Source organism: Sminthopsis crassicaudata, chromosome 4, assembly GCF_048593235.1.
Source record: "Sminthopsis crassicaudata isolate SCR6 chromosome 4, ASM4859323v1, whole genome shotgun sequence".
NCBI classification, from domain to species: domain Eukaryota; kingdom Metazoa; phylum Chordata; class Mammalia; order Dasyuromorphia; family Dasyuridae; genus Sminthopsis; species Sminthopsis crassicaudata.
The window spans coordinates 178,277,773-178,298,325 of NC_133620.1; the positions used below are offsets into that span (position 1 = coordinate 178,277,773).

A 20,553-nucleotide genomic window follows, 5' to 3' on the forward strand; every position below is an offset into this window, starting at 1 on the left:
GTACAGGTGCAAGCCATGGTTCTATTGTTTTATTTTAGCTTTCTAACCTCTTCCACAGTCTGTGAGGGGAGGGCACCAGGTGTTATTAGGTAAGGGAAGAGTTATTCTCAAGAACTTCAAAACCATGTAATCTGTTCCCTTGTCACAACATCTTGAAAATTCATAAGATGAAATATTTCTCAGAAAGAATGGCTGTGAATAAAACTTTATTTAAAATAGCTATTCATGGAACTCTTTCTGAATGTGATTTTTAATATAAAATGACATCATGTTTGCTAGCAGCAGCCAGAGAACTCAGCAACAGAATTATTTTAACCAGTTTTTACTGTTCCTTAACAACACTTCAGCATTTTTATAAACTTTGCCCCTGAACACCTGCTTATACTTTCTCTTTGTTTCAAATATTCATTTTATTTAATTTCTTTTGATTTTCTGTGAAATGCCAAACCATACATATTGACTAATGAGAGAATTTTTTTAAAAAGCAAAGCAGTTTAGGACTATCACAATCTGAGAAAAACATAATTCATCCAGGAATTGAAGGATGTGGTATTTGGAACTGACTAAATTAATTGTATTTATTTATAAATTGCATTGATCCTTTTGATAGTTTTAATTTCAACATTGCTCATCGTTTTTGCAGATCACTGTTTTATTGTTGTTGTTTTTTGAAGTTCCTTTAGTTAGACAGCTGCTGCTGCTGTGTTTATTCTCCATAGCAAATTATTGGAAGTTAGCTTGTGGTTTATGTTTATGTCTCCCCAAAGAAAAGAGTTTTTAAAAAGTATTTAATGTATGACATAAATCAGTTATAAGGTCAGTGTTTATTTCCTACACATAAAAAATGATAAAAAAGGAAACCCAAAAATAAAGTGTATTTACAGAAAGATTTAATAAATTAACTTAACAACCACTGTTACAGTCTCCTGGGAGACTGCTAACTTAAATTTCATTAGGACAGAGTAATTTGTAGGGGTGTTAACTGGGTAGTTAACATTTTACCCTGACTTTTTAGTATGTCCCTCAAAGTCCATATTTTCTAGTAAATCAGTCCAGGATTTGGGCATATTTCCTTGTTGGTGGTCATTTTCTCTACAAGCATTAGTGTATTTTCCAAGGACTCCTCAGTAAATCACAAATTGGCTCTACTCAAAACCTTATTCAAAACCTCCAGACTTCTTGAATTCAAAAGGGCTCATTCACCTAAAATTAGGAAAGAACACACACACACACACACACACACACACACACACACACACATGAAACCAAAGTCAGGTTTAGGCTTTCCAAGACAGGACTTGTACTTTATTATGTACTGAGACAAAAGGAGGGTGGATTATAGAAGGTGGGGCATTCCATTACAACTCTACAGCTTTCAGGAAGTAATGCTGATATAATCTGACATTATTAGGAAAGAAAACACCAAGGACAATGTTGCTCCCTTTTAAATATCCACTAAATCATCAGTTCTTTCACCTCAGTCGCCACTGAGGGGGACTACATTATCCTTTCAAAGCATCAAGCCACCTTAATGCTAAATCAGACATGTATGGTCAGCCACAAAAAAGGCAGGGAATCTATGTTATTTTGTACATAACACTCATGGCTGTGTGTCTCAATAACAAAATAGTTGCTACTGACTCAATTTATCTTCACTAAAATATTATCCTCTGTGCTTCCTTTCTCTGGTTCTCATCTCAAGTCTCAATAATATCTTTGAGTTCAAATATGTATTCATACCAGCCTTTGTTGATGACATTCTGGCACAGAGGTAGGATATTCCAGTGATGAAGGATTTCAATTATCTAGACATCTGCTGTAATTCTCTCCGCCAAAAGAAGAACAACTGATAAATTTGTAAGTTGTCTTAATGATAATTTTATCCTTCAACAGGTGAAGAAAAGTCAGCGGAATTACAGTTCTGGAACAGGTTCTCACCAAACAAAAAGGAAGCAGAAAGGACGGAAACCTTGGAACAAAAGGCTTCTCCATCATAGAGTACATATTAAAGAAAGAGAGAAAAAAAAAAAAGATTCAGAAAGATCAAAAGATTCAGAGAAAGTAAATATAGAATCAGTAACTTAAATCTTCCTTAGAAGAAAGAGAACTCAAGAATAAAAATCTGAAGACACAATAGAAATTAATTTACTATACCCTTTGATCCCATAGTGTTACTACTAGGCTTATATCCCAAAGAAATCTTAAAGGAGAGAAAGGGATGCACATGTGCAAGAATGTTTGTGGCAGGCCTCTTTGTAGTGGCTAGAAACTGGAAATTGAATGAGTGCCCATCAATTGGAGAATGGCTGAATAAACTGTGCTATATGAATGTTACAGAATATTATTGTTCTGTAAGAAATGACCAGGAGGATGATTTCAGAGAGGCCTGGAGAGACTTACATGAACTGATGGTAAGTGAAATGAGCAGAAGTAGATCATTATACACGGCAACAACAAAATTATACAATGATCAATTGTGATGGACATGGCTCTCTTCTACAATGAGATGATTCAAATCAATTCCAATTGTTCAGTGATGAAGAGAGCCATCTACACACAGAGAAAGCACTATGGGAAATGAGTGTGGACCACAACACACTCTCAGGTTTTTTCCTTTCTTTCTATATCTGATTTTTCTTGTATAGCAAGATAACTGTATAAATATATACATACATTGGATTTAACATGTATTTTAACATATTTAACATGTATTGGACTACCTGCCATCTAGGGGAGGGAATGGGGGAAAGATAGGAAAAGTTGGAACAAAAGTTTTGCAAAGGTCAATGTTGAAAAATTACCCATGCATATGTTTTGTAAATAAAAAGCTATAATAATAACAACAATAATACTAATAATAAAAGAAAAAAGAAATTAATTTGCTACTCTTTTTAACAAGATGTAGAGATATCAGGTAAATAAATAGTATAGTTATTGGTACCTGGTACTTGTTCAATAACTCGACCCAAGAATTTATTATTATTATTATTATTATTATTATTACATTGGCTCTAGTATATGAATTATCATTGGTTATAAATGGGCCAAAATTAATGTGGAAGGAGTATCCTAATGATTTTTATTTGGTCCTATACTGTTAAAAATTTTTAGTCTTGGATGAAGCCAAAGAAAACATGCTTATCAAATTTGCATGACAAGAAGCTAAAAAACATAGTCAACATCATGGAAAAGAGAATCACAATCCAAAAAAAATCTTGATAGGCTAGGATAGACAGAATTGAATTAAGTTGAAATTTCAAATGGATAAATATAAAATTCTACACTAAGTTAAAAAAATTAACTTCATAATTATAAAATGGGGGAACTGAGCTAAGATTTTAGTGTACTGCAACCTCAATATAAGTTAACAGTGTGATGTGGCAGACAAAATAACTCATATTATTCTAGGCTATTTTAAGAGAATATTAATAGCCAGATCAAATGAATTAATAGTTCAACTATATTCTTTCCTAGATAGATAACATCTGAAGTATTGCAACATTTTAAGAAGAAAACATACAAGCTAGAAATATGTCCAGAAGATATTAAAAGGAGGTCGTGCCATTCAATGGGCAATTGAAGGAATGGAGAATGTGACACTGAGAAGACCTTGAAGAACTTGATGTCTGTTTTCAGGTATCAGGTTTCAGGTTATCAGGCAAGAGCTATCCCAAGGAAGACAACTGTTTTGGCCCTAGAAGGCAGAAATAGGAGGAACTGATGGAAGTAGCAGAGAAGCAAACTTAGATTTAATATAAGAAAAAATATCACTATATTTAGATGTTAATAATAAAATTATCAACATCTAAAGCTGTACAAAAGTTCCGTGAACTACTTCAGGATGTCATGGATTCACCAAGACTAGAAGCCTTCAAGTAGATCATGAATGACCACAAATCAGCAATTATAAAGGAAAATTCTTGTTCAGGTATGTTAGACTAGTTATCCTCTAAGGTTTTTTTTTTCCCAGACTTAAAATTTTGTGATTGAGTAACTAATGCAATATCAATTCTTCTGCCTATATGACTGGACTAGGCATAGGAATCTTAGCCAGGGATTCTCAAACTTTTTTGGTGCCTTTGGACACTTTTGGCAGCCTAATGAAACATATGAAACCCTTCTCAGAGTAATGTTTTAAATGTGTAAAATAAAATACATAGGATTAAAAAGGAAATCAATTATGATAAAATGCAGTTTTCAAAATGCTTTTTAAAAATGAGTTCATAAACCTTAGATTAAGAATCTATCCTCTTCCTAGCAGTGTGACTCTGGGCAAGTCACTTAACCCCAGCCTCAGGGAAAAAAAAAAAAAGAATCCTAATAACTGTGAACATCTAAGTTACTCTTAGTATTAAGAATATTTAAATCAGCTACCAAGGACTTATGAAGGAAGATGCTATTTATCTCCAGAAAAAAGAATAAATGTAATAATAAATAGAATAATAATAACAATATAACATATAATATGATATGATATATAATATATAATGTATAATATAATTAGAATGATTCTAATAAATAGAAGCAAACATAGTTTGATTATATCTGTCAAATGGTAGTCTTCTATAGTGTACAGGGGGAAAGGAAGAAGATAGTTTGGAACTTAAAATGTAACCAAAAAGCATTTTTAAGCTTAAAAAAAATCTCTCTCCTAGACCAATGACCAAATGAAAGTTAGGTAGGATATTCAGATATTCAATTCAACTCAACCAAACTCTTATGAAGTGTTCACTATATACAAAGCTTGAAAGTTTCTCCTCTTTCTGTTCCTATCTGGGTACAATTCACTACCATGTCCAGTTTCTAAATAATATTTACCATATATTGATGGACGATTGTCCATCCATCTGTGTGCAAAATAGACATTTTTCATCCAATTGGTTTTTTCCTGTGGTTTTTATTTCTGAATAGGCAAAACCTTTTGGATTTATTATTCCCACTTGGGAAAATGTAATATTTTAGGGTTCTATACAATCTATACAATCTATGAGAGGTATCTGCAAAGAAAACATCTAGAAAACTTCTCCATTTATAGAGAATGCCTTTTTGATTTGTACTCTGATTTAGATCTCTTCTAGGACACCTTTGGCCTAATCATGTTAAGCCACAGTTGCTATTAATGATCAGGGGGTCATCAAATTAAATTACTCTGTTATAGTTTTTAAAGAATTTTGATTTTTTTTTTGACATGCATGGGAGACAAAATATAAGAAAAGAGGTGTTTTGTTCCATCAAATCAAGTGTGTGTGTGTGTGTGTGTGTGTGTGTGTGTGTGTGTGTATGTATGTGTGAGTTTAATTACCAACATAATATAAGCCCAATGGGATCTTGAATTCTCTTATCTTTCAGTGAGTTGTTTGATGATAAATATGTCTGCTGTGGCATATCACTTGGAAAATTTTGCGATTCTCTTTTAACTGCCTCATCAAGGATGCCCTTGATGTATATATAGATTATTCTCACGAAAATTTTTATAGAGATGGAAAAGTTGCCATATGGCTCTTTTATGCTTTATTGGGTTTTTTTCCCCTCGTTTTAAATTTTTTTTAAATGGGGCTTGAGACTTTTTCCCAACCCTTTTGGTATCTTCAAAAACTCTGAAACTCGATCCCATAAAGCCCTTAAAATTGTGTCACCTTCAGTACTGACCTTTGTATAGTCAAATTCAGTGGCTTTCCCCTTAATTTTTTTTCTTCGATACCATTTCCAACTTCCTGTATAAGTACATCTAGGACTATGATGTGAGAAGAATATAAATGCAAAGATTTTGCTATGCTGATGGTGAATAATTTGTTTTCAAATTTTTCTCTAGAATTTTTCCATGTTTCACTTAGTGCTTGTCTTCCTTTTCATTCTCAAAAGTTATTAGGATGATTTCACTAATTGGATCGCTCTCTAACCTTTCCCAAAACCAATATTTTCTTCTGCTGCTTCTTGATGTTTTACGAGGTAATATTGCTCACAATTTTCCTAAACTAATAGCCCCCTCAGCTTTCATATCTGGCACTTTTCTAGTAGACCAGTAGTTTGCTGACTGGGCAGTTTTTAATCTCTTTTAGTCTCCTCACAAGTAATTAATTTTCAATAGTTAAACTTCGTTAGGGAATTGTCATCATCTGTATCAATTTCCTTTCTTCATTTCTTTCCTCCTTTTTGACATCAGCAACTATTTTAAATAGTTCAAACTAGAACTATCTTACTAGTATACCATGTTTTTTGGTGTCTAGAGAGTGTCCTCACCCCCCCCCCCCAAGTTCAATCTGTAATCCTGTCTCTATCTTTTCCTTATTTTTATTCTTTCTTCTAATTTTATATTAATTGGGATCTTTACTGGAACAAATTAATGGTCTGACTACATACAGACAGCTAATTCAGGAATGACTCCCCACATCAGTAATGAGTCATGTTCAGTATTTTAAAATATGATTAGGTTGATTATAGAAGGTGTTATTCAATTCTCACCATATCCAGAACTTTCTAATTCTCTTCTCAAAGATCTGACCTCTCTTATTCCTTTCTCTTTGTCCTGGTTGTGGTTCCGGGTTTAGTGCAATGGTTAACTCACCGCCTAAAGGCTCAAATAAACAAATCTTTTAAGTAAAACAAATTCAAATAAACTCCATTCTCCTGTGGACTGGAAAGTAAAAACAAATAAAATCTACCTGTAAAGAGATAAAGGCTGCAAGGAAGTTCTGGGTTTTAGGAACTTTCCATTAAGGGATAAAGTTATTTTATATACACTTTGGGAAAGGTTCCATAGCTGGGTCCAGAATTATTACCTACGTTCAGAAAAAAGTTTAGACTGCCCCAGGTTTCCTCCACCAATCCTTAGCATACAACAGAGCTGGATGTTGGTGTGAAAGTGGAGAGGTTAAATCCAGCCCATCAATGAGCTACAAGCTCTCCATACTCCATACATACATACTTACTCTCCATACATACTGATCCCTGGAACACGAACTTAATTTTTTTCAGGTATCATTCATGAAACCTTGGGGAAAATGCCAGAGCTTTTATAGTTTTTGAGAATGTTGACTCATTTCTATTACTCAGTTATTGGAGTAGAACTCCATAGAGGTTTACCCTACATAGATAGCATCACTGTATTTTTAATACCAGTATTCCTCCAGGATCTTTATTGTATTACTGTGAATTGTGGAATATTATGATCTCCAAAGAACTGAACCACAGATTTACCTAAAAGACAATGGGAAAGTACTGTAATGCTGTAGAAACCAAGGCAAGATAGAGATTAGAGAATTTTTAATATTTATTTCTGAGAGGGAGAGATTTTCTAGGACCAAAGGATCTCCACAGTCCTAATTATCTCAGTCCTAATGAACAGAAAAGGGGGGGGTTTGCAACCAGGCAGAACAATTCAAGGAACTGAGGCAGAACAATTTGGGGAAACTGAGACAGAACAATTTAGGGAAACTGAGCTAGGACAACTAAAAGGAACTGTGGAACAACAGTAGATGTCATGCATAAGTAGGCTGAACACATGAACAGGGAACTGCAAAGGGGAAGTGGTTTAACTGTTGTTATGAAAGAAATACATGAACAGAAAAGAAGATAAGCTTGTCACAGGATGAGAACAAAGGATAACTGATGGCTATTCCATGTGCTTCACTTATATGTATCCCTGTAATATGGAAATGGCTCCTTGCATCACCATAGATAATAGTGGATCAAAATGAGAGAGAGAGATCAAAATAGATTATGGTCTTTGGTGAATGACAGAATAATTACATTCATAATATCAGGGATCCACTAGAGTATTAGACTATGTGCCAGATGCTGCTCTATACACTGGGAATCCAAAGACAAAAAATAAGTGTTTCCTGCCTCAGAGGACCTAATATTTTACTTGGGGGGTGAGAGGACTTAAGATCAGATTTATATTGAAGCCCTTATATAGAACTTACTATTGAATGCTTCTAAGAGCAAACTGCAGCTGACCAGTTCCCCTTACCTGACCTATGAATTGCCTGAAGATAACCACATGTTGCCACCCCTTTAGCCTCTAGTTATTTTGTAAAAAACAAAACAAAAAACCTCACAAAAAACAAAAGACAAAAAACTCAACACTAGTCTCAAAAAACTCTCTAAGGACTTTTGGTTGATATGCAAAACAACTTACCTCATAAAACCATGGGGTGTCCTAACCCACTTGCACCTGCAACTGGTTTGTTCCAAGAATTTTATTCCTCTCTCAGTATTCTATATGAATCTGGCACTCAGTCTGCTCCTTGGGCATCCCAGCAGCTGTTACTGTGCACTTTCTGAGTCACAACACCTTTGCCTAAATCAATGATCATAACTTTTGCTATATTGGCAGTCTTCTCTAATTCAGGTTGATAACTCTATTCCCTATTGCCTCTGTCTTTAGCAAAGCCCCAAATCAAAGGAGAAGAAGCATTGGATTTATCATTTCCAAATTTTTTAGAAATCCTTTTGCTCATCTTGCTGAGATAATATTTTAGTTCCTGTTCAATTTTCTCAGTGGGACAAAAGATCAACATTTCCTGGAAATTTTGGCACTTTGCTTTTCCAAAGAACACCGTGTGTCTGAGGCAGAGAAATAATTGAAGGGTCATATAAATGAATAGCATTTAAACTTAAGTAACTCCAAAATATGTTTTCCATAAGGCATAAGTTTTAATTATGACCATACAAGCCCAGTAGAAAAAAAAAGTCAGGAAAAATTCTCCGGCCCATTTCTAGTAGTTAAACAAATACATCCATCCATACCTTGTATAAAATAAATCTACTTAAGTAGTTGAAAAAAAATGGAGGAAAGGAAAGAAATGTTTTTCTTTCTCTCACTTTTACTCTTTCTCCTTAGGCCTCAGATAGCGACTTGGATGATGTTCTCATCTAATTAAAGCATTTAAGAATAGTTCTGGGTTTCCTAGAAGAGGCAAATAGAGTTGTTATTGCTTATACAATGAGTGCTGCACAAATAAATTAAGTAGCTTTAGATAAAATCAGTGGACATTTCTATGGCTCAAAATATTTTACTTACATATAGTCCACACTTCAATTACATAGTGCAGGAGAAGGAGGAAAGGAGGGAACCTATGTTATTACTGCAGGGTGGGAGATAAAGTTTGCAAAATTCACCAACCATCTTTTCTGCTATTCTGCTGGAGTTTCAGAGAGATCATTGAGGCAAAAGGATGTGTGTCTTTGGGCCCTACAATCTCTTTTAATTTTGATTTTCAATGATATTTGTAATTTTAGTAGAAGGTATTTATAACTGAAAAAGTTTTCCCAACCATTCATTCAGTCAGTAAGGATTTATGTACTTAATTATGTTCCCAAGTAAAATTATATTAGACCCTATATAGACTAAATAATTGTCCAACCCTCAATGAGCTTTCATTCTAAAATGGGAGACAGTTTGTATACACCTAACTTTAGCCCTAAGATAACTGTGAACAGGAGAGTTGTAAGTCATTTTACTGCCCTGAATTGCTTTGTGTGGATGAGGCTTCTATAGGACTCCCTCCTTTCCATAAGTATTATTTTCTTCCTACCTTTTCCCTTGGATCATTCTCTTCTGAAAGTTATTTCCTTTCAGATCCATCAAAGAGTGATTAATGATATGTTTCTGCATCACTATCAATTAGCTAGTTTGGATGCTGGTTTTGACCTAGATGAGCTAGAGAGAGAAATGACAAACTTCTCTAGGATCTTTGCCAAGAAAATCCCAATGGTTTGTATGGATGAGGTCCTGAATGGTGGGTGTGGTGGGCAGAGAGAAACTGGAATATTGATAAAATGATTCCCTGGAACAAGCAAGAAAAAGGCTCTGATAATCAAGAGCCATTTAGTTTCATGGTCCCATCCTCTGTGGAGGTCACCTAATCAGAAATCCAACTTATGTCAGGAGCCTAAGGCTACATTTTCCCTATAAATCTGCTTGTGCCCCATGGCTTTCCACTGCCCTCCTTTGGGTGAGTCCCCAAGGCAGAGTTCCATGTCTTTCCCCTTGCCACATATCCTAATCCCACTATGCTTCTCAATCCCACTTATCCTCCTCATAGTTGACTAATGCTAAATCCCTTTCAGGATTTAGCCTACCAACCAAGGGTATGTCCCAACCTAGTGGTATTTCCTTTACCCTGGCAAATGGCAAGTTCTAACAGGGAACTTCCCCTTGCCATTATTAATTATCCTTTTTCTATACTCTCCCAACTTTATTTCATACTGACCATTCCTGGTATCTATTGTATCTCTTCATTTGGTCTGTAACCTCTTCCCCTAAATAAACCTACTTTTTGCCAAAAAGAACAGTCATTGTGAATGCTTCACATAACTTAACCCTAACATTTGGTTCTTCTAAAGCACATGGCCTGGTGCCACATCATTTGTTCCATCAGCCACAGCAGTGTGATGAGTCAAATAGGACTAAAAATTTACTGAGCAAGAACAATTCCGGGCCCAGTGCTTTATTTACCATACCATAGATATAGTATGATACTTTTATCTGCTTTTGAAGATCCTAAGAGGGATCTGTCAGAAGATACAAGGTAAACTAAGCAAGTGAGTAGTGTCATGAAAATCTAGAGAAAAGAGAGTATCAAAGAGAATGTCAAAACTTCTCAGTCAGTGTCAAAGGCTACAGAGGTCAAAAAGGAGAAGGATTGAGAAAAGGCTGTTAGATTTGTAAATTAGGAGATCACCAGTAATGTTGAAGAGCCTCTTACTTGGAGGAGTTTGGTAACCAATTGCAGAGCATTAAAAAGAAAATGACAGGAAAGGAAGAGGAGACCCTAACTGTATATGTCTTTCTCAAGTTGTTTATCTATGGAAAAGGAGGAAAAATATATAATGAGATCTTTTAGAGATCAATGAATCAAATGAGGTTTTTTTGGTGGAAAAGCCTTCACACACACACAAAAAAAAATTCAGATGATAGAAGATACAGAGTAGAGTGCAAAGATCCCTGAACTGAGAGTAAGGAAACACGGTTTCTGTTCTCATTTCTCTTTTTAATTACACTGCGCAAATAACTTTTTACCTTAGTTGTCCCATCTGTACAGGAAAGGGATGGAATTAGAGAGTATTAGTTCTGTCTTTAGTTCTGGGAAAATTTTAGATAATATATTGAAAAGTTTGAGACTACTGTTATAAAAAGACTCCATGGAACTCAGTGGAGTGGGGGAATAAGCCTGGGGCAAACTTCCCATTGCTTCCCCAGTTGCAAGGTGGCCCAGGAATAGTGTTACAACCAATGCTCTTTTAGAGTGAGAGAAAAATCCTTTATTCACAAATTTTCATGCAAAGCAGATGTGCTCACTGGTGAGACACACCCCAAATATTAAAGCTGGAGCAAGCTTTATACTGTTAGTTCAGTTCTTTACCTCTCCCTTCAAGGTTCAGGTTGGTTGCATTTACAGTCAAGAGTTAGTTACAATTGGTTGATTAACAATCTGAATTACAATCAGATCAGATTTACAACCAGTTACAATTGGTCAGTTTTACAATCTAAATTACAATTAGGTCAGATTTACAATCAGAGTTACAACTGGTCGATTTACAATCTTCTTTATTCACCCATCCCATATGTCAAAAGGCTTGTGTCCTGTCACTGACCCATTGTCATTGGGCCAGTTTAAGCCTGAGCCCCTTTATTAGGAACTTTGTTTTTTAGCCAGATCCTTGACTCACATGGTGATTGGTTGGAAATATCTTAATGAGATACCTCATCCCTCCCTTCATCTGTGGACAATATCTGTGGAAACCTAACTTCTCATACTTCTCACACTACAGAAAAAAAAAAAAACAAAACACCCAACAACAAATAAAAAACAACCTAGAATAGTGAAAGAGCTACATGAGGACTATTTCAAAGACCTAGGAATGTTTAGAATGAAGAGAACACAAGAACTACCTTCAAATATTAGGGATGTCATGTAAAAAAAGGATTAGATTTGTAGAAACAATGAGCAAAAAAGAAAACCCAAAGTGCAATATCTGCTTTAGGATATATCTTCCCTTTCACTTGGGGTCATCAGGTAAAGAGTAGCTGAACCCTTGGATATATTTGTAGAGAAGATTCTTGCTTAGCTAAAGCTGAGACTAGACAGTCTCTGGGGTTTCTTCTGACTCAGATTGTGTGATTCTATAGTACTTTAAGCTATAAAAACACCATGAAGTTGGCATTGATGTGAACCCTAAACCAGCTTGTTCTCTGGAATTGCTAAAATGAACCTATCCTGTTCCTATTATTAATCACAATAAGTTCTTGTTAGTATATTTGGGACAACCTTGAAGTTTTTGCATTCTCAACATCTCAATACACATTTTTGTCATTCCCTGAATCCTGCCATTTTTTCCCTTTCTTCCCTCTGAGCTTTAAAAAGTTATGTCCCACTAAAAGCAAGTTGCTCAATCATTACCACTCTGCCTTGCATGATCATATTTATTTGAACTTTTTAACTATTTCATGTAAATAAATGGCAAATCTGTTATCTATGATGGGTGTCTCTGTCATGATTATTTCATGTTGTGAATTGAACCATTATACTATTTTTATAATATTCTTTTACAATTGTGCTCTCCCAATCTACTTCATAGTCCTATTTCATATGATTATATATGGTACTCCTATTTACTGTGCTTTGAGTATGTAGATGTGTATTTCATGTGAGATTCTATCACCTTGTGTGACCTTTAATTCCTTCACTTTTCTGTGCTTCACATCTGCAAAACTGGGATGTTGAAAGTAATACTAAGACCACAGGCAAACAAAGTAGGTAGTGATTTAAGTTGTAAAATATAAGAGGAACAAGACACTTTTCAATATTATTTTTAAATAAATATGATTTTCCTATTTTTCATTATTTTCATAAATGCACATTTTTAAAAATCATTTTCATATATACACATTTTTAAAGCCAGAAAATTCCCTCCATGACAAGTACACTTATTTTGTACAAGTTAAATGGGCATGTTACATTGAAGATTCATAGCCTCAGGTGGATAGAAACATGCAGGATTTTGACATTCAAACTTAGGGCATAAAAATGCCTCTTCCCAGTTCTGGTTGAACTAAATGATCTGTTAATCTACTAGGTCTAACATCCTATCATTGGTTAATTCAGTCATTCAGCAAGCATATTTTTAACTCATTCGGTCATAAAAAAATACTAGGTATGTTGGGAAAGGAGAAGCTTAAGTTTAAAGAAGTAGGAATTTCTCAGGAACTAGCAATCTAATTGGAACAATAAGGACATGACCCAAGATGACCTTCTGCCTGAAATGGTGAATGGAAAAGACAATGTGGAATTGTCTCTGAAATGAATCGCTCTGAGTTCTCTTTGCAGTGGTGATCCAACATTAGAGTATAGGCCACCAAGTTCTTGTCTGTGTGTTCTCTACAAAATGAAGATTAAAGATTAGGGGAGAGTAAAGAAGGGTTTCAATTGTGTTTGCTTTTGCAAGGAAGGGCCAGAAACTCAGGAGAACTCCCAGCTCAAAGGATGAAAAAAGGGCAAAGAAAACTTTGGACAGTATTCATTCCTTGGAGACAAATTAAAAGAAAGGGGGTCAGCCAATAAATAAGCTGGAGCTAAAAATAAAAAAAAGTTAGAACTAGCATTTTCTAGGTTGTCATTAACTTGTGTCATGAACATGGTAAGTACACTTATTTAATTTAAGCAATCCTACGTAGACATTTAGACTCTTAAGGTTTTGGGCTTCTTTTTGTACTCCCTTTTCAAAGTACCTGATAATGAAAGAGTCCAAATAGAATAAGATAAAATCTAATATGGAAAAAAAAATGAAAAGCAGTTCATTTTCACAAATAGAGGCTAGGGATTGTGTTATTAGACATGAGTTTTTGTGTAAAGGATCCAGGGGATTTAAAAGCTGCAAATTCAATATAGGTCAATAGTATGAAATAATAGCCAAAATGTTATCCTGAGTTAACATTAAGAAGCATAGTGTCTAGATCTAATATTGACTCTATTCTGCCCTGATCAGGTCATGTCTGGTTCAAATTCAGGCTCCCTCAATGTTTATATTGAGAACTTGCCAAGAACCACCATATTACCAGAAATCCCAGTCATACTGCCCACTTCCCTTCCTGTTCACCCTCTAGTCTGCTCCACCTCCACACCAGTTGCTTTGCCCCAAGAGAATGACTCCACTCTCAGGCTGTTTGGTGGGTCCTTAGAGGGAACTGCCAGTCAGGCTGCCCACTTCCCTTCTGACTCGGCTCTGGTCTGCTCCACCTCCCCACCAACTGCTTTGATACAACCAAGAATTTCCTCCCCCATTCCCAGCTCTCTTTTATCTATTGTTTTTTCCCATTAGAGTGCACATTCCTTGGGAATCTTATTTCTCTATTCCCAGCAATTATCCTTGGTGCCTGACACTTAGTAAGCTTTAACAAATGATCTGTTTATCATATGTCTATCTCTCTATCATTTATGTCTTACTATATTTATCTATTTTCTATTAATCAACAAATCATCTATCAATGAATTGATCTATTTATCTGTATGTATGCAATTATCATCTTTGGGCACAGTATCATCTCAGATTTGAAGAGGTTCTCAAATCATTTTATCCAAGTAAGACGAACCACCTTCCCACATATCCTATGATTTGCTGTTATCTGCTCCTTAATCTCTGTGGAGTGAGAACCTACTCTCTCCTTAATACTCCATGACACTTTTGTAAAACTCCAAATCTCTCCTCACAGCAAGCCTAAATTTGTCTCTCAGCATCTTCTTTCAATCATTCCCAATTTTGTCATCAAGGGTCAAATAAAATGAGTCTCATGCTTTCCTCCCAAAAATGATTTTCCCAAATACTTTCAGTAGGTTTCAACAAATATTTATTAACGAATATGTTCTTATTATGTGCCTATTATGTTCTGGACAGTTAGGTATTGAGGGAGCAAAAAGAAAATCACAACTTTCTTTATCCCTCCCTACACCAAGGAATTTAATTCTACTGGAAGAAATAGCAAATGCCTACAAATATAATCATTTAAAAAGTGAAGTAAATATAGAATAAATTTTTTCATATTATTAAAAATTATTTTGTTTTTCCAAACACATGCAAAGATAGTTTTCAACATTCACTTTTGCAAAACCTTGTATTCCAAATTTTTATTCCTCCCTACCCTTCTTCCCCTGCCTCAAGATAACAAGCAATCCAGTGTATGTTAAACACAATTCAGAATAATTTTGAAGGAATCTAGAAAAGCATTTTATAGAAGGTGACACTTGAGTTGAACCTTGAATGGGGATAGGGATACCACTACTCTAGGACAGCCTTGCTGAAGCAAAATGAGATGAGTGCTATATACAGTTATTAGAGGTGGTCCTGACTAAAGTGGCTTAGTTTGGATCCAATGTTGGAATGAAATGAGCCATTCATAGATCATTCGATAGTTAATAACAGGAGGTTTGATCAGCAAAAGTATTAAAAGAATAACAAAGATATTTCAGTATTTAGCTTGAGTAGTCTTGACCCTTTGTCTCTAAATGGAAAAACAAAACAAAACAAAAACAATAACTAACAAACAAAAACAACTATATGATCAATAGAGCAGAGTGTGGTAACTTGCATGGTTTGGGGATATCCATCAAGTCTAACTCCACTTAAGTGGGTCTTTATTTGCTCTTAGAGACTAGGAAACCAGGACTATTCTGTCAGAGATTATCAGGAAGCTTCATCAATGGAGGTATAGCTTGAGTCTTAGGCCTCTGGACTAATTAAAATATAGAAATAGCTTTGTTACCATAGGGGAAGAAAAAGTTATCCTAGTTTGTGTGAAATTGGAATGTGGAATGTAAGGTAGGAGAACAGTGTAATTAGCCTAGTAAGAAAGGTCGAAGCCAAGTTGTAAAGGGTTTTAAGTGCCAAATAAAGGAGTTTATATCTTAATGTAGAAGCAAGAAACCCATTGCTACTTCTAAAGCAGGGGATTGATAAAGTCAGACCTATACTTTGGGATTTTCTGTTTGCCAGCTATATGGTGATTGGTTGAAGAGGGGAGAGATTAGATTCTGGGAAAATATTTGGGAGGCTATTGCAAAAACTGACATTTATATACTCTCCAAAGTTTGCAAAGTTCTTTGTTCAGATTATCTCATTTGATCCCCAGAAAAATCCTGTGATTTTAAAATGAGAATAACAGCTATTATTCACATTTCAGAGATGAGAAGACTGAGGTTCATGTGAGGTTCACAATCAAATAAGTATCTGAGACAGGATTGTGGCTCAGGACCTCCTAACTGTCTATGATAGCACATGCAGCATCTCTCAGATCTAAATAATATTCTGTTAACAAAATAAAGACTTAACAATTGATGGGCTGTGGGGGAATGGGTAGTAAAAAGTGAATAGTTGAGGGTGACTCTGAAGCCCTAGGGACCTTAAGATCCTAAAAGACTATCAGCATCTTTGAAATTAGGAAACACAGCTTTAGAGAAAAGAAAAAGTTCTGTTTTACACATTTTGCTTTTGAAGCACCTATCCAAGTGAAGATGTCCCACAGGCAGTTGGAGATGCAAGACTGGAATTAAACAAAAGAATAATAGTTGATTAAGTAGATTTGGAAATCATCTATATAGAGGTAATGATGAAAGCCATTAGAGCCAATGAGATCTCTGAGAGAGAATGTTGACAGAAGAGAAAGGGACTCAGGATGGACCCCTCAAGATACCCACACATAAAGAGCAGAACACTAATGATGATCTTCCAAAAGATACTGAAGAAGAGCAGTCAGAGAAGAAGAACAAGAAAAGAACAGTGTTATGAAAGTGAAGAGAGAAGTGAATACTCGGGAAAAGGAAGTAATCAACTATTTCAAATGATATAGAGAGGTTAAAAAGGATGAAGACTGAGAAAAGGTCATTGGATTTAGCAATGAAATACACGGCAATAACAAGACTATATGATGATCAATTCTGATGGACATGGCTTTCTCTAACAATGAGATGATTCAATCTAGTTCCAGTTGTTCAGTAATGAAGAGAGTTATCTACACATAGAGTGAAGACTATAGGAAATGAGTGTGGACCACAACATAGCATTTTCACTCTTTCTGTTACTGTTTGCTTACATTTTTGTTTTCCTTCTCAGGTTTTTTTTCTTTCTAGATCTGATTTTTCTTGTCCAGCAAAATAACTGTATACATATATTGGATTTAACATATATTTTAACATATTTAACATGTATTAGACTACCTGCCATCTAGGGGAGGAGGTGGGGGGAAGATCAGGAAAATTTGAAACTGAAGGTTTTGCAAGGATCAATGTTGAAAAATTATCCATGCATATGTTTTTTCAATAAAAAGCTATGATATTAAAGAATTTTAAAAAGATTTAGCAATGAAGAAATAGCTTTTGAGCTTGAGAGACATGTGTCTGTCAAATGAGGGGATTAAGAATCATTTTGCTAAATGTTGCAAAGTGAGTGAGAGGTGAGTAGTTTTAGGTCTTTCAATTTGCTTTCTAAGGAGTATGATATGAGATAGGGACTATGGCATAGGGGATAATGTCTTAGACCTTTTGGGTACATACTCAGTTCTGGATAAGAAGCCCATTATGGCTCGGGCATGAGCTTGCTCAGTTTGCTTACTGTAGAGCCCATTGTGTCCCTTACCATGTGGGTGGAGTAGCCTTCTTTGATTGAATGCCTTAGTATCTAAAAATGGCAAAATGGAGTAATGACTCTTTCATCCTTTTTTTTTTTTTTTCTTGCTATAAGCTCATAAACTAAACCAGAATTTTCCATCTCCTTTTATTAGTTAGTAAGCATTATGTGATGACCAACCCTGCTGGACTTGCCTTTTTTCAACAATATTGAATCACCATTCAAGGTAATTCCAATAGACTTGGGATGGAAATGTCATCTGTATGCACAGAGAGAACTATGGAGACTGAATGTGGAGCCAAGGATAGTATTTCCATCTTTTTGTTGTTGTATTTGTTTGCTTATTTTTTCTTGATTTTTCCCTTTTGATCTAATTTTTCTTTCACAAATATAGAAATATGTTTAGAAGAATTATACATATTTAACTTAAAATAAAAAATAAAAAGATGATGGAACTAGAGAGTATATGGTGTCACCATTTTAAAAGATGGAAACAAACAATCAAAGGAGGTTACCCCACTCACATGGAAAGCAACACAGTGGGCAACGCCGTGCTAAGCAAAATAAGCATGTTCAAGCCCGAGCTACATAATCAAAAATCTGCTCTTTCACTCTTGATTAGTAGTAGAACAGAAAAAAACAAAACAAAACTGTACATTCACCAAAATCCATGTGATTTCATATAGGAACTATGCTCTCATTGGTCAATCCTAATCTATTACATTAATACACGTGTTGAATCAGAATGTTGCATTATAGTAAGTGTCTTACCACTGCACTCTAGCAATATCCTGTATCTAAATATATAGCATTTTAAAGTTGATCCTCACAACAACCTTATGACATAGATGGCATTATCCCCATTTTACAAATGAGAAAACTGAAGTCAAGACTGGCTAAGTGACTTGCCCAGCTACTGTCTGAGGCAGGATTCAGACAAGGGTTCCTGATTCCAAATCAAATACTTTATCTACTGTCATCTAGATGATTGACTTGAGTTTCACAATTATGATATACATACAAAAAGTCAGAGTGGTTCTAGGTAACTGTCATCTGACATCAATAAAAGCACGCCCAGGCAACAAACGTTTATTTATCAGAGGTATATGCCAATACAATTAAAAATTGACTTTAGACCCTCTCCTTTTCAAAAGGTCTTATCATACAGAGAAAAAAGAAGTAAAGGCAACACAAACACCTTTATAAATCAGAATTTTAAGAGCAAGGTTGCACAAAGGCTGAGCAGAGAAAGGAGTAGCTAAGCAATCATGTTGTAAAGTTAAAGAATAAATGAATGAATTCATTTGCTTTTAACAATGCTTTTTTCCAGTTTTCAAGATTTAGTTATTTCCCCCCTCTAAAGTTTATATTAAAAGTTAGTTTGATATCTTCTTGATGCTTTCCATTTGCAAATCCATTAAAGTCCTTTCTGAGGCTCCTAACTAACTAATTTGCATAGCTTCTCTTTTCCCATTTGGCTTTTATTGTTCAGTTCTGCCTGGTAATGATAATAATGAGCAATCATAAATCAAGATGAATAGGGCAGACACACAGAAACATTACATCAAAAACAACCCAACAATATAATTGGGGAGGATCCAAAAAAAGGATTCAGTAAATAGAAGCCAGCATGTTCCCTGAAATCTGAAGTCCAGCTGCAAACCACTCCCCATTTATAAAACATAGGAGTCTTTTTCATCATCTCTGTAGGACATTTACGATGAAATGATAAAGGTTTAGATGGTTCTAAATCACAGTATAATGTGATAATTACATTTTTATTTCCTGAAGTTATGAAGACTGTTAGAAGAGTGAGATAGTATCATTATGGTGCGATCATCCAAAGATGCTGTCACCCAAGGTACATTTTGGGGCTGTGATTGATAGACTATGTCAGACATTTGGCAAACTAAAGTCCTTAATATAGTAGCAGTACCATACACCCAGCAGGCTGTTCAGTAAACATGAATTGAGGATAATGATTATTATCATCAGCAGCTGCAATTCAGGCTATTTTCTAAGGAAAGGAAAAAATTCTCCTTTGGTTACTGTCTCCCAGAGTACTATCAAGCAATAAATGACCTTACCTCTTCCAAAAACTTTGTCTTTTGAGCCCACAAAATAAGATTTGGGTGGGGTGGGAGGGGAGACAGTGAGAGTGTTGGGGTATTGATAAAATTGAAAGATACCAGATTTATTAATATGCTCTGTTGTTTACCAGTATAAGGCTTCTGCAGGAAGATGCAAGAAAATGCCAGCAAAGCCATCCTACCAGGCTTCTAAGTGATTCAAGAAGATTTAAATTTGGCTTTAAGCCTGGCTACACTAACCAAATTCTCCCAAATTAAAATAGGCAGGCAAGACACTTAAGGATTCTGTATCAATGAATGAATCTGATCAACAAGTGTGCATTGATCATCTCTGTGGCAAGCATCACTGCCAGGTGTTAGAGTTGTATCAACAAAAAATAAATACTTCCTTGCTTACAGAAAAAAGAGCATTAGGAAGGTTCTATTGGAGAAATGATATATGTAACACAAAATATATGTGAGTAATTATATAGTAATTCAGGGGGACAATAGCAACCTGGAAAGATATGATGTAGGAGATGGCACTTGATGGGCACTAGGAATCTTAAGAAGTAATAGTGAGGAAGAGGTCCATTTCAGATATGGGAAAATAATAGTTAGCATTATAGAATATATATATATATATATATATATATATATATATATATATAACTTTAAGATTAGTTAAGTGCTTTGCAAATATTATCTCATTTAATTCTCATAACAATCCTGAAAGGTAGGTACTATCATTATCCCCATTTACAGATGAGGAAACTGAGGCTAAATGACTTGCTCAAGTTCACACAAGGTAGTATCTAAGGAAAGACTTGATTTCAGGTCTTCCTAACTTCAAGACCATCTT

At 35.1% G+C, this 20,553-nt stretch overlaps 1 long non-coding RNA gene across 1 annotated transcript in view; it reads left to right on the plus strand.

Moving 5' to 3' along the window:
• The first annotated feature begins 1,599 nt into the window (after positions 1-1,599).
• Positions 1,600-20,553, plus strand: part of LOC141566015 (uncharacterized) — a 73,119-nt gene continuing 54,165 nt past the window's right edge. Inside the window, exons 1-3 of the long non-coding RNA XR_012489218.1 lie at positions 1,600-1,771; positions 1,894-2,411; positions 3,475-3,928. This is a non-coding gene — a long non-coding RNA (uncharacterized LOC141566015). The remainder of the gene's footprint in view (positions 1,772-1,893; positions 2,412-3,474; positions 3,929-20,553) is intronic.